Source organism: Notamacropus eugenii, chromosome 1 (genome assembly GCF_028372415.1).
Source record: "Notamacropus eugenii isolate mMacEug1 chromosome 1, mMacEug1.pri_v2, whole genome shotgun sequence".
Taxonomy (NCBI): Eukaryota; Metazoa; Chordata; class Mammalia; order Diprotodontia; family Macropodidae; genus Notamacropus; species Notamacropus eugenii.
In genome coordinates, this window is record NC_092872.1 from 579503165 (window position 1) to 579519363 (window position 16199).

Sequence of the window (16199 nt, forward strand, 5' to 3'; positions counted from 1 at the left end):
CAGTAAAACAGCATTATTGTTATCTCTTTGGTTTTATTGTTGAAAGGAGAGGGATCCTAGAGTTAGAAAAAACTGAAAAAAATATAATTTTCCCATTTCTTCACCCAAAATTATTTGAATTGCTCAGAATACACTACTTACTACCCGTGTGCTCTACAGCAAATCATTCAACTCCTCTGTACTTCATCTTCTTCATCTGTAAAATGAGGGAATTGAACTAAATGACTTCTGCATTCCTTTAAGGCTCAGGTCTATGACCTATTATGTGTGAACAATGGGTCTAGTCAGGAGTGAGAGAACCTGCAGACTCTAGGTCACATGTGGCCCTCTAGGTCCTCAAGCACAGCCCTTTGACTGAATCCAAACTTTGTAGAACAAAACTCCTTAATAAAAAGATTTGTTCTGTAAAATTTGGACTCAGTCTAAAGGCCACACACAAGAACCTAGAAGGCCACATGTGGCTTCAAGGCCACAGGTTCCCTATCCCCGGATATAAGAGAATACTGTAGCAGGGAGGCAAAATTCAATTCAATTATGTTCAGTTATGCAGGACTGATCTTAGAGCATATTCCAAGATAGGAATCAACAGGACAAGAAATCTTATCACCCACTCGATTATTTTCTGCTCTTCGGTTTAATCTCAGAAGCAGAATGCATTTTTTGCCTTTGTTATAAGCTTGACTGTGACTACTTCAGTATCCATATTCTACCACAACCTGTTCTCACTATTCAAATGACCCACTACTGTTATAACATATAACTGTTATAAAAATTCACAATAATTCATTCACTGACAGTGGCTAATGAAAGATCCATTCCACAGATTCATTTTACATGGGGATTCTGGAAGCATCCACTCTTCTACACCTTAGTCATTTTCCATCTCTTGGAGAGAAGGTAAGTTGACATAAAGGTGCTGTTTTGACATCCCTGTGTGATTTTCATTAGAAGGGGAGAAAACAAAATCTTCTCTAGAACATGTGGAAGAATTCACAGTAAGTATGTGTTTCCATGAAAAGGGGTGGGGCCCAGCATTAGGCTGGGAAGAAATCATTCTGTCCAAAATGTCAGTTCTGTCTGCCATCCAACCAGCTTGCTTATATTATTTGTGCATTCAGATAGGGGATTGGATTGGATGACCTTTAAGGTCATTTTACAACTTCTAGATTGTATGACTCTATAATCCTACATAGGAACATTCCAACATTCACTTTGAAGTGGGTACTTCTCCCTCCCATTAGTCAGCCCTTAGAACTGCTGGCAGATTCTCCACTCCAGGTGCAAGCTTATAGGAGAATATATAGTATTGAAGACAGAAAGAAGGTTTTTGCTCCCTTCTGCAACCAGATGAACACATTGCTAAACATGTAAGAGACAGTATCATCAATGACTTGGAAAGGTAAATGCCCAAGCATTGGGCCGTACTGGCTGAGATAGAAAATGTAACTTTGGGCCAACTCTTCAAAGTAGGGTATATGTTTAGAGGAATCTTAATTTGGCCAGACTTATAGATGATAAACTCATCCAAGACATGTACAAAAATCAGTCTTTTTATATATCCAATTGAATGAATTCAGAAAAGTATGTATATTTTTCATCGCTAAAGAATTCAATCTATCCCTAAAAAAATCTAGAAAGTCATTTGTCAACAGTGATATTAGTAGTGGTGTTGCTAATGATAACAATGAAAACAACAACAAACAATAATAATATTGCTTTTGCTGCTAGCCTCAGAATGTTGAACATTACCCTTACATGATTTCTTCATTCTGCTAGGTTTTTTTCTTCCTGCCAACTGTACTATTATAAAGTGCATTTTTATGCATTTAATTACATTTCCACAAACGTCATGTCTGATGTGTGAGCATGCCAAAAAACTATGAGAATATTCCCTGTCTTGTTGCTGGGCCAGAAGCAGTATAAATTAATTTTCTGAAGATCTCAAAATGTTTCATTTAACTTACTTCCAGCCAAAACCTCCCCAGTATAAATGTATACAAGTAGTCACTCTCCCATCGGGGATGCTAGTTAGTGAAGATGTCATTTTGGAAAGAACCCCTAGTTTAAAGTGATTTCCACTAAAAGGAAAGTACATGTTACCTACACCAATCACATTCTTAAAAATAAAACAGCTGGCAATTTAGAGTGACTATTTTCCAAAGCAAATTACTCACACCTTCCTACTCATTAGAATGCCTCAGCTGGACCAACATGCAAGAAAGACTGTTCCCATTTCAAGATGCCTATGGAACAAACTTGGATTTTTTTTTCCCAGTCCTGTTTTTTGCTGCAACACTTTGGCTGCCTTTGCCACCTGTCACAGTAATATGCTACCAAAAATAAAATCCCCAGTTGGTGACATAAGATCAATTCTGGTATTCATCACAGTTATTCTCCAACACTCCATCCATTACAAATCATAGAATGTTAAATAATCAAACCTTTTCTATTTAATTTAATTTTTGTCTATCTTATTTTGGCAAGATGTTTGAGTCTTTCAAGAAAAAAAAAATGAAAGCCATGTGTTCTGAATGGGGTTCCTTACTGTACAATTACTGCAATGAAGACATTTTATTGTGTTAATTTTCATTAAATAAAACCCTGCTGAAAGCCAGTAGTTTTCCAAAACCCACATGATTTATGACATGCTAATGTTTGTACTGAGACACTCTGTTTCAATTACATAGAGTAAGTGATGCCTTACAGAACAATTTGGTAATAATATCACCTATGACAGCTTTAATTTTAGACCTCCAGTATGGGTGTGAGACCTGGGATGGCTATCAATAGCAAAGTCAGCTTAAGTAGGAATTTAATCTTCATCACCTCCATGCAACGTTTAACACTGGATGCCTGAGTGAGCCAAGTATCCCAATAATGGGCTTACAGAAGGCCAGCACTTCATACACATTAAAAACTGGGCTTATTGTTAACTCCTATGTGCTCTTCTAGTTTTAGAGCCAGTCAAATAAGATAAGCTTAAAAGAGATATAAGTCCACTTGAAGGAAATCTGCCAGTCCACAATTTAAATACTCTACCTTTACACTGATTCTTTCTAGCTTATATTTGGAAGAGCATTCTCAGTTCATGACTGTAACAGATGGAAAGGGGAAAACAGGTCACTCTGCTATCTACTCCAGTGTTTTAAATGGTAATAAATGTCATTATCCAGGTGATAAATGTTGTCAGTAAACTTGCCAACTAGAAATATTTAGAATTTGACTCTCCATCTTGAAGTGGCAAAGAAAATCCCTTTAAATACACAAACAGCAAGAATGACCCTAGTTTAATTGAACTACAGCAATGAGACAATTAGTTGCAGCAAACTGACACTGAGATGGTTGGAAAATAAAAATTTAAGGAAATTCCAACTGGAACTCATAGGCTAATTCCTACCAATCAACATAAATAAGAGTATAGAAAGGAATTATGCATAATAATACATATAATTATATAATAATGATAATAGCACAATAACATAACACACTAATTGATTAGTTTAATGATTGATCATTAAACAAACTTGCTTGTGCAGAAATTTAAATATTGCTTTAGTCTAAATGACAAAATCAGATTTTTTAAGAAAAATTTTGTGAGTTCAGAGGATTTTAGTAAAACATAAAAAATCAAATATTTCTTAGATCCTCTTTTCTATAGTGAACCCAGATTGAAGTTGACAACTTCATTTTACAGTCTTTTATCTAAGAAGAAAAGGAAAACAGATCTTAAGCCAGATCCTATCTTCAATTCTGATTTACATGAAATTCCCTAGAATATACTTTTCACAACATTCATTAAAAATTATTGGTAGGCATAAAAGGTCTGATTAATCAAAGTAAAAATATGACACAAAGTGTTTAACGGTAAAGACAATTTCTCCATTATCCAATTATCAGTAACTGCATTCTGTGTCTGGATCCAAAATTTCATGTGAATATGTGCCCAACTTCTAGAAAAATCTAAGTCTTGGTAACCTACTTATACTCCAGTAGTTGAATATATGCGTGTGCCTTCTAAAATACCTTTCTTACACCACTAGATGCACCTAATACCTCTTCCACCAAAGCAGATCAGTAACATATTATGTGTGTGTACATATATATTTAACATATACTTTTAAAGATTCACTTGGGGAACCGAGAGACTAATTGACTTGAAAATAACCATAAACCCAACGTATTTCAGAAGCAGGAATTCAATCCAGGCCTTCTCTATTCAAAAGTAAGCTCACTATCCACTAGACCAAATAGCACATTAATAAATAGTAATAATAATAATGGTTGACACTTATGTAGTTCATTACAGTTTGCGAAAGAAGACCATCTCATTTGATCTTCTTCACGAAATAACTAACTGAAGTATGCTCTATTATTGTCCTTACTATACAGGTAAGGAACTTGGGACTCAGAGAGATTAAATGACCTGCCAGGGTCATAAACTTAAAATTATCAGAAGCTGAATTTAATGCTACATATTCCCAAGAGTGTATTTGAGGCAGGATCTGAAACTTGGCCATTGTTGATTCCCAAGGCCAGCACTCTTCACACTAAAGCATGTTACCTCTCAGGCAAAGTATGGCCTGATGTACTAGAGATAATGACAAATAACATGAAAACATACAAACGTATTCCTTATTCTTTTAAAATCCCATTAATTCTGATGTGTGTATACATATACACACATAATACATACATACATATAGATGTATATAGTTTGTTTCTTTGTTTCTAAATGATCATGTACTTTAACCAAACACTGACCTTGTGTCCTTCTTGGTAAATTATACAGCTTAGACAATTATTCAAATAATTCAGGCAAAATTAGGTTTCTGCCTATATGATTGAAGATCATCTAGAGAGAGCTAGATAGGACCTTATATGTTAGTAAAGGGAGCTACCCTTCACCATGATAAAACAATCAGAAATTTACCACATGAAGTGAAAGAACAAAAGCAAAAAAAGAGAATTTTAAAAGAAATCCTTAAAAGCAATATCTTGAAAAAACATATTTTTTTTTAAATGAGTCAACAAAATAGTGGCCATAATACAAAGAAGAAATTCCATGATGTAAAAGACATTAAGGAGCAATCACCATTAAAATAAATGATCATTCAATATAATAGATATGGCCATAGAAATGAAAATGGAACTAAACATGCACCTAAGATTGGTTGAGAAGTTTAATAAAAGCATTGAAAAGATGAAATAAAGGGAAATTCAATCTCTTAAAGAATAATGAAAGTTTAGAATATATGAAGAACTTTAATAAATGAGTGGGGGAAAATAGTAGCAGATATAGAACACACAAAAAGTACAAAAATGGAGCTATAAATATTGGAGCAAAATCAAAAGACAGAAAAAAATTTAGAACGCTACAGGACCCTTCCAAACAAAGCAATTGACCTCAAGGACAGAGCTCAGCAAGGTAATCTGATCATCATTAATTTCTAATAAAAACATGAAAGGACAAAAAACTACAATAGCATATTTTAGGAAAGAAGTCAAGAAAAATGCATGGAAGGGCGAAATGAAGATGGATAAAATCTAGAACATGATATCAGAAAGAGACCCTGATTAAATTCATCGTGGAATATATCCACCAAGTTCCATGACTTTAATAAGAAAAACTCTGCAAAGCAATCAGGAGGAGACAATTCATATCTCAAGGAGGACTAGTTTGCAGTATTTCCAGATTGCAGTATTAGTCAGCAATGAGTGGAAATAGAAAAAAATATAACATACTAAAAACAGAAGAAATTATCATGTATCCCAGGATAATAAATTCTGAAAAGCTGAATTTACTGCTTGAAAGAAAAGTGAATTTTCAACTGAATCAGAAAATTTTAATCATTCCTTCAAATGAAACCAGAGACAAGCAGGGTTTTTGAAATGCAAAAAAACTTAATAATAAGTCCATATATAGTATGTATAGTCTAGAGGATGCCTCAATTTTTATATCCTGAAAAGAAGAGGTAAAAATACTACCCCTTATAAATTCTGATTGACCTGAGGTTCATTGAGGAAGGAAAGAGAGAATAATTATAGGGTAATCAAAAAGACAACCCGAGAGATGCTTTCTAGAGAAACAAAAGAGAGTATAGAGAGGAAGAATTTACTATTGTTTCTTATAAGTCATTCAAACAGAGATAGAAGGTTGGGATTAGGAAAGAGTCTCCTAGGCAAAACAATAGAAGTGCAAAAAAATGTATTAACAAAAGAAGAATGAAGACAATCAGGTCTTGGTATGGAGTAACAGATAAGGTATTGCTGTAATTGATTACTTAAGCTAGGATTAGTTTAATTAAAAGAAAACAAACTACAAGTATCTAAGACTTTTTTTTTTCTTTTAAAATAAAATTATTAAATTTGAATTTAGACTGGGATAGACAGGAGAGGGGACTGGTATCTCCATGTTAGAAAAGATACTTAGAAAGATTTCAAAGTTATAACAAGGGCAGGGTAACCACAGCTTTGCCCTAAGGAAGTCACCAAATTTAGAAGATGCTAATGGCATTTAAATTTCTCAGGTTTGCTGGAACAAGCTCCTCCATTAATCCACCTTATTCCCTTCAGCTCCAGTTGCAGGCTCCCCAGAAGTCTTATGTTTCTGTATCCCTTCCCCATTAAAACAGTTTTCAACAACAACAACTAAAGGCACATTTCCTGCAAAAGAACATTTATTAATTATAGCTCTTAATTAATAAAATTGTTTTAAGCAAAATAAACTGTTTTTAAAACATTTAAAGAAGTATTGAAGAGTTCAATGGAGAAACAATTTTGGACTTGAATGTTAATGGTCTAATCTCACCTACAAAATAGAAAAAAGTTGAAAAACATTAGAAAATAGAATTAAACAATTTGCTTCCTATAAAAACACTCAATTTATAAAAATAATAAACACAAAGTTAAAGTAGCAAGAATAGCATGTAATGCCTCAGGTTATCAGAGTGCTTTACATAAATTATCTCATTTAAATCTCACAAACTGTGCTAGGTAAGTATTATAAGCATTGTTATTTCCATTTTCCAAAGAAACAGTTGAGACTCAGAAAGGTTAAATTATTTTCTATTACATATCAGCTAGCAAATATTAGAAATATTATGTTTTAAATCAAGTCTTTCTAACTACACATCTAGCACTTTATCTACGATGTAGTGTGAACTCAGGGTGTACAATCATGATTTCATAAAAAACCAAGAGTAGAAGTAGATACTGTAGAAAGATATATATATATATATACACACAGGAACCATATTATACTTAAACATACAATAAATAATTAAGCAATGTGACATATATATATATGCATGTATATGTATATAATGCATAAACTAAATGAAGCACAAAGTAAATAACTAAAAACTGTAATAAGACCAATAAAGTATGAAAATAATTACTAATAACTTTAATGCAGTTCTCTCAGGTACCAACATGTAACAGAAAGATAAACAGGAAAGGAACTGTAGATCTGACAAGAATGTTGGAATAATAGATTTTATATACTTTTGATGATTAGAAAGAAAGTCTGTTATATATGTATATGTGATTATGTGTGTATATATGTATATATATGAAATTTATGACACAAAAACCTGTTTGTGTGTTAGCATTAAAATTTGCATGTACATACACACAGATAAATATGTATGTATGCATTTTTGAATACAAAATCTCAAGTACACCCATCAAATCATATTATAACAGAATTTATAATTATTAAGGAAAATCTAAACAAAAGATTCTAATTTAAGTGGAGGTCAAATAATGGTACAATAAATATGAGTTAGTTAAAGAACAAAATAAAGAAACAGCAAATATTGTAGATAGTATGTCATATGCAGGATACAGGAAAGTAATAATTCAAGGAAAATTTACATTTTTGAACATGTAATGATGAAAGAGAAAAAAGCATAACTATTGAATTGTGCACATATTTTTAAAAGTACAAAAGATGAATTTTTAAAATAAAGAATTAAAAATGAAGTGATAAAATTATGACACTATTATTGTAAAAAAAAATAAAAAGACAAAGAAAATAAACCATTATCTAATTTGATAGGGAAAAAAGCAAAAGAACGAATTGTAAAGTTGAAAAATGAGAAAGGAGAATTCACAAGAACTTAATATGAATGACAGAAAATTAGAACCGTCTTAATCATGTACCATCAAAACAAAAAACATTAATGAAAAGTAAATACAAAATTGCCAAATTAACAAAAAAGGAAATAGAGAATCCAACCAACTACTTTTCAAGAAAAAAATTAAACCAAATATAAAGTCTCAAGGAAGAAAAAAAGACATTCTTAATCCAGATTGATTATTGAATGAACTGAGAGTCAGTATGGCATAGCTGATAGGATGCTGGTCATTGAGTCATAAAGAACTGGGTTCACATTACATCTGACAACAACTATCTATGCATCTTGGACAAGTCACTTAATCTCTCCAAGACTTTTTTCTCATCTATAAAAGGAAGGAATTGGACTAGATGGACTCTAAAGAACTGTCTAGCTCTCAATTTATGACCCCAATAATTATATCAAACATTTAAAGAAGAAATAATCTTTAAAATACCAGGAAAGCGCATTGTTCAGATTAAAAGAGAACATCACAGAAGAATGAGATTACTAAGTTAATACTGAAAGAAATAATCAGTTTTTGGTGTATGATATGTTTAACATAATAATAACTAAAAGGTAAGAACATGTGGACTGACAAGAGAAACTTAAAACAGCAGCCAAGGACATTAAGGAAATGATTCTATGTCAGTCTATTTACCCCACCATTTCCACTGGGGACTGCAATAACATACTCAAACTAGGGGAACACTTTCTCTCAATCATCCCATAATGAAACTAGGACTAATACCTCCAAATTGGAATTCGGGTAGGGAAGTAACAGTAGCAGAGATATTGCCAGGAACTCAAGCACACATGATCCTCCAGCTATGGGAGGAAGAATGATGAAATTTCAGAGCTGGAAGGGATAATACATACCTGCAAGGAATACTTGATAGTATATACTTAATAGATGGTCTCCCTAACTCTACTTGAAGACCTCTGATGAGAGGGAATCTTTTACCTCTCTAAGCAATCCATTTCACCTTTGAATAGCTCTGTCAGGAAAATTTTGTAATTTCTGAGCATCCTTCTCTTCCTATTTATTTCATTCCTCTCTAATTTACTTCTACCAACACTTTTCCCCTCCTATTCCTTAATCTACCCACTCCTCTAATACTGCCTCCCTTATCCTCTCCCTGTCCCCACCCTCCTAATTCTTAATCTACAAAAACTTCTAAACGTCCCTTCCTTATCCTATCCTCTGGCCCTTTCATTTCTTTGTAAATTTAGAAGACTTTTATACCCTTCTAGATGTATATGTTGTTCCCTCTTTAACTCATTTCAAATAAAAGTGAGGTTCCAGCACTATTTGCCCTCCCACCTACTTGCTTCTTCTTTATCAATTCTTCCTTTCATGCCTCATTTCTATAAATGCTCCTTTTTATCTCCTTTACCCAGCTGCAGTTTTTAGAATCACATCTATCATTCTCATCTTAGCCTAAGCCTTTCTTTCAAACTACACAAGTAATGTTGACAGTCATAAGAATACTGATAACATTTTCAAATATAAAAAGAAACAGCTTGATCTTATTGAGTCCCTTATAATTGGTCTTTAATTTTAGAATTTATACATTCTGGTCTTTCTGTCATAAATACCTGAAAGTATTTCAGCTTGTTAAATGCTCATTTTTGTTGTGGTGGTGGTTTAGGATTATATTTAACTGGTATAAGTTAGGTTGGGTAAATCACCCTTGACCACAACACCAGTTCACTTCCTCTTTGAAATATAATGTTCCAAGACCTACTGTCCTTCAACTTAGAAGTTGCTAGGTTTTATGTGATCTTGATTTTTGCTCAGCCATAACAAAATTATTTTTTTTCTTGTTGCTTACAATATTTTCTCCTTAACCTGGGAACTTTGAAACTTGACCATAAGGGATGGAGCCAAGATGGTAGAGTAGAAAGATGCACATACTCTAGGTTTTCCCCCACAGCCCATAAAATACCTGTAAAGAATGACTTTCAACAAATTCTAGAGTAGCTGAAGCCACAGAACAATGGAGTGGAGGAGATTTCCAGCCCAGGGTAAAGTGGAAGGCCTTTGGGAAAGGTCTGTCACACTGGACATGGAGCGGACCACAGCCCTACCTTGGCCAGCTGCGCAGTACTGCCAGGAGTAGAACTGGAGCAGGAGTTAGGGGCTGAATCCTCAGCAGCAATGGAGGCTCACAGCTCCCTCAACTCACAGGCAACAAATGCAGCTTCAAAGGACAGTGAGAGGGGGCAGAGCCAAGATGGCAGAATAGAAAGATGCACATAAACTACCTCTGAACCCACTGCCTATAAAATATCTGTAAAAAAAGAACCACCTGCGAATTCTGGATCAGCAGACGCCACAGAACAACTGAGTGGAGGAGATTTCTGCTCCAGAGAGCCTGAAAACCTCTCACAAAAGGTCCCTCACACCCCAGACCCAGAGCCGAGCCCAACCCTACCTTGGTGGCATGGTACGGAAAGGAGCAGATCTGAGCAGGCTTCAGGGATGGAATCTCCAGCGGCCACATGAGTCCTCCACCCACAGGTGACAAAGGTCGGTGAGAGGGTCTCTTTGGCGGGGTGAGAGGGGTGTGGGGTACCCCCATAACTCAGGCCCCCTCGGGAGGCAGCAGCAGATGCGGGAGCAGACCAGGGCTCCCCAAGCAGGCAGGAGCCCGCATCCATTGTTGAAGGTCTCTGCATAAACCCCCTGAGGGAACTGAGCCCATGAGGCAGCCCTGCCCCCATCCAGGCACCTAAACTTGATCTCACACTGAATAGCAGCCCTGCCCCTACTGAAGCCCTGAGGCTGGGAAGCAGCATTTGAATCTCAGACCCCAAGTGCTGGCTGGGTAGATCTGGATGCAAGGTGAGGGTGGAGAGGACACTCAGAAGTCAAGTCATTGGCTGGGAAAATGCCTAGAAAAGGGAAAAAAAATAAGACCATAGAAGGTTACTTTCTTGGTGAACAGGCATTTCCTCCCTTACTTTCTGATGAGGAAGAACAATGCTTACCATCAGGGAAAGACACAGAAGTCAAGGTTTCTGTATCCCAGCCCACTCAATGGGCTCAGGCCATGGAAGAGCTCAAAAAGAATTTTGAAAATCAAGTTAGAGAGGTGGAGGAAAAACTGGGAAGAGAAATGAGTGACATGCAAGCAAAGCATGAAAAACAAGTAAACATCATGCTAAAGGAGACCCAAAAAAATGCTGAAGAAAATAACACCTTGAAAAATAGGCTAACTCAATTGGCAAAAGAGGTTCAAAAAGCCAATGAGGAGAAGCATGCTTTCAAAAGCAGAATTAGCCAAATGGAAAAGGAGATTCAAAAGCTCACTGAATAAAATAGTTCTTTCAAAATTAGAATGGAACAGATGGAGGCTAATGACTTTATGAGAAACCAAGATATCACAAAACAAAACCAAAAGAATGGAAAAATGGAAGATAATGTGAAATATCTCATTGGAAAAACAACTGACCTGGAGAATAGATCCAGGAGAGACAATTTAAAAATTATGGGCCTACCTGAAAGCCATGATCAAAAAAAGAGCCTAGACATCATCTTTCATGAAATTATCAAGGAAAACTGCCCTGAGATTCTAGAACCAAAGGGCAAAATAAGTATTCAAGGAATCCACTGATCACCTCCTGAAAGAGATCCAAAAAGAGAAACTCCTAGGAACATTGTGGCCAAATCCCAGAGTTCCCAGGTCAAGGAGAAAATACTGCAAGCAGCTAGAAAGAAACAATTCAAGTATTGTGGAATTACAATCAGGATAACACAAGATCTAGCAGTTTCTACATTAAGGGATCAAAGGCGTGGAATAGGATATTCCAGAAGTCAAAAGAACTAAGACTAAAACCAAGAATCAACTACCCAGCAAAACTGAGTATAATACTTCAGGGGAAAAATTGGTCTTTCAATGAAATAGAGGACTTTCAAGCATTCTTGATGAAAAGACCAGAGCTGAAAAGAAAATTTGACTTTCAAACACAAGAATGAAGAGAAGCATGAAAAAGTAAATAGCAAAGAGAAGTCATAAGGGACTTTACTAAAGTTGAACTGTTTACATTCCTACATGGAAAGACAATATTTGTAACTCTTGAAGCTATTCAGTATTTGGGTACTGGGTGGGATTACACACCTACACACATGCACACGCACACGCACACACACATAGAGACAGAGTGCACAGAGTGAATTGAAGAGGATGGGATCATATCTTAAAAAAATGAAATCAAACAGTGAGAGAGAAATATATTGGGAGGAGAAAGGGAGAAATGAAATGGGGCAAATTATCTGTCATAAAAGAGGAAAGCAAAAGACTTTTTAGTGGAGGGATAAAGAGGGGAAGTGAGAGAAAAACATGAAGTTTACTCTTATCACATTCTACTAAAGGAAGGAATAAAATGCACACTCATTTTGGTATGAAAACCTATCTTACAATACAGGAAAGTGTAGGATAAGGGGATAAGCAGGGTGGGGGGGGATGATGGAAGGGAGGGCATGGGGAGGAGGGAGCAATTTGAAGTCAACACTCATGGGGAGGGACAGGATCAAAAGAGAGAACAGAAGTAATGGGGGACAGGATAGGATGGAGGGAAATATAATTAATTCTTACACAACACTACTATTATGGAAGTCATTTGCTAAACTATACAGATTTGGCCTATATTGAATTGCTTGCCTTCCGAAGGGAAGGGGTGGGGAGGAAGGGAGGAAGAGAAGTTGGAACTCAAAGTTTTAGGAACAACTGTCGAGTACTGTTCTTGCCACTAGGAAATAAGAAATACAGGTAAAGGGGTATAGGAAAGGAGACAAGGGAAGAGAGGGATGATAGAAGAGAGGGCAGATTGGCAGACAGGGGCAATTAGAATGCTCAGTGTTTTGGGGTGGGGGGAGGGGACATAAGGGGAGAAAATTTGGAACCCAAAATTTTGTGAAAATGAATGTGAAAAGTTAAATAAACAAATAAATAAAGAAGAAAAAGAAATAAAATAAAATTAGATGAGATCAAAAAAAAAAAAAGGACAGTGAGAGGGCTTTGTCACCTCTGTGACAAGGGAACAGGGTCCTCCCCTAGCCCTTGTCCCAGGAGGTAGCAAAGGCATGTGGCAGCAGTTGGCAGCCACAGCAGCTGGCAGCCATGGCAGGCAACAGTCAGCCCCCATTGTTGGAATCTCAGCTTAAAGCCCCTGGGGGAACTGAGCAGCTCATTTGAATCTCAGCTGGGAGCCAGGCCAGGGAATAAACTCCTCTTTCTTGATTGTGCCACCTTGGAGGAAATGAGAACTTACAGGTCCCCCGAATATACCCTACTCTTGACAAAAGACAAAAAAGTCAAGTAAGTGGTTGGAAAAATGCCCAAAAAAGGGGAAAAAATAAGACTATAGAAAGTTACTTTCTTGGTGAACAGGTATTCTCTCCCATCCTTTCAGATGAGGAAGAACAATGTTTACCATCTGGAAAGACATAAAAGTCAAGCCTTCTGCATCCAAAACCTCCAAAATCAATATGCAATGATCCCAGGCCATGGAAGAGCTCAAAAGGGATTTTGAAAATCAAGTAAGAGAGGTGGAGTAAAAACTGGGAAGAGAAATGAGAATGATATAAGAAAATCATGAGAAGTGAATCAACAGCTTGCTAAAAGAGACCCAAAAAACTGCTGAAGAAAATAACACCTTTAAAAATAGGCTAACTCAATTGGCAAAAGAGGTCCAAAAATCCAATGAGGAAAAGAATGCTTTACAAACCAGAATTAGCCAAATGGAAAAGGAGGTTCAAAAGCTCACTGAATAAAATAGTTCTTTCAAAATTAGAATGGAACAGATGGAGGCTAATGACTTTATGAGAAACCAAGAAATTACAAAACAAAACCAAAAGAATGAAAAAATGGAAGATAATGTGAAATATCTCGTTGGAAAAACAACTGACCTGGAGAATAGATCCAGGAGAGACCATTAAAAATTGTGGGACTACCTGAAAGCCATGATCAAAAAAAAAGGGCCTAGACATCATCTTTCATGAAATTATCAAGGAAAACTGTCCTGATATTCTAGAACCAGAGGGCAAAATAAATATTGAAAGAATCCACCAATCACCTCCTGAAACAGATCCAAAAAAGAGAAACTCCTAGGAATATTGTAGCCAAATTCCAGAGTTCCCAGATCAAGGAGAAAATCTTGCAGGCAGCTAGAAAGAAACAATTCAAGTATTGTGGAAATACAATCAGGATAATACAAGATCTAGCAGCTTTTACATGAAGGGATCAAAGGGCTTGGCATATGATATTCCAGAAGTGAAAGGATCTAGGATTAAAACCAAGAATCACCTACCCAGAAAAACTAAACATAGTACTTTAGGGGGAAAAAATGGTCATTCGATGAAATAGAGGACTTTCAAGGATTCTTGATGAACACACCAGAGCTGAAAAGAAAATTTGACTTTCAAACACAAGAATCAGGAGAAGCATGAAAAAGTAAACAGGAAAGAAAAATCACAAGGGACTTACTAAAGATGAACTGTTTACATTCCTACATGGAAACATAATATTTGTAACTTTTGAAACTTTTCTCAGTATCTGGGTAGTTGGAGGGATTATACACATACACACACACACACACACACACACACACACATACAGAGAGAGAAAGAGACAGAGACAGAGAGAAACAGAGAGCACAGGGTGAGTTGAATAGGAAGGGATCATATCTAAAAAAATAAAATTAAGGGATGAGAGAGGAATATATTGGGAGGAGAAAGGGAGAAATTGAATGGAGCAAATTATCTCTCATAGAAGAGGTAAGAAAAAGCTTTTACAGTGGAAGGGAAAAGGGGGGAGGTGAGAGGGAATAAGTGAAGCTTTCATCATATTTAACTCAAGGAAGAAATAACATGCACACTCAAATTGGTATATCTTACACTGCAGGAAAGTAAGGGAGAAGGCAATAAGCAGGGTGGGGGGGGGGATGATGGAAGGGAGAGCAAATGAGAGGAGGGATCAATTAGAAATACTCTTGGGGAGGGACAAGGTCAAAAGAGAGAATAGAAGAAATGGGGGGTAGAGTAGGCTGGAGGGAAATGTAGTTAGTCTTACACAACATGAGTATTATGGAAGTCATTTGCAAAACTACAAATATATAGCCTATATTGAATTGCTTGCCTTCTCAATGGGGATGGGTGGGGAGGGAGGAAGGAAGAGAAGTTGGAACTCAAAGTTTTAGGAACAAATTTTGAGAATTGTTTTTGTGTACAACTGCAAAAATAAGAAATACAGGTAATGGGGTATAGAAATTTATCTTGCTCTATAGGACAAGAGAGAAGATGGGGATAAGGAAAGGGAGGGGTGTTAGAAGGGAGGGCACATTGGTGGAAGGAGCAATCAGAATGCAAGGTGTTTTAGGGTCAGGGAGGGGAAAGATGGGGAGAAAATTTGGAACTAAAAATTTTGTGGAAATGAATGTTGAAAACTTAAAATAAAGAAATAAAGAAACTTGACCATAATATTCCTGTAAGATTTCCTCCTGGGATCTCTTTCAGTGGTTTTTGGTGGATTTTTTTCCATTTATTCTTTACTTTCTTGTTATACAACTTCAAGAAATTTCTCTTAATAATTTCTTGTATATTACATCGATTCTTTTTTTAATCATAAATTTCCAGTAGTCCTGCAATTCTTATATTGTTTCTCCTCAATCTGTACTTCAAATCATTTGTTTTTCTAATAAGATGTTTCATATTCTCTTCTATGTTCTCATTCTCTTGATTTTATCTTATCATTTTTGAAGTCTTAAAATGTCATTAAATCCTCTTGCCCAATTCTAATTTTCAAATAGTTATTTTCTTCCTTAAATTTTTGAATCTTTTTCCCAGTTAGTTGACTTTCTTTTCATAACTTTCTTGATTTTCTTAAATTTCTCTTATTTTTTTCCTATTTTTTCCTTGATCTCTCTTCTTTGATTTTTTTTTTTTTTAGTTCTTTTTTTTCGGTTCTTCCAAGAACTCTTTTTAAACTTGTGACCATTTCATGTTTCTGTTTAAATAAAGGAGAGGCTTTCCATTTTTTGCTTTGTTATCTTCCTCTGATTATAAACCCAGATCTTTTC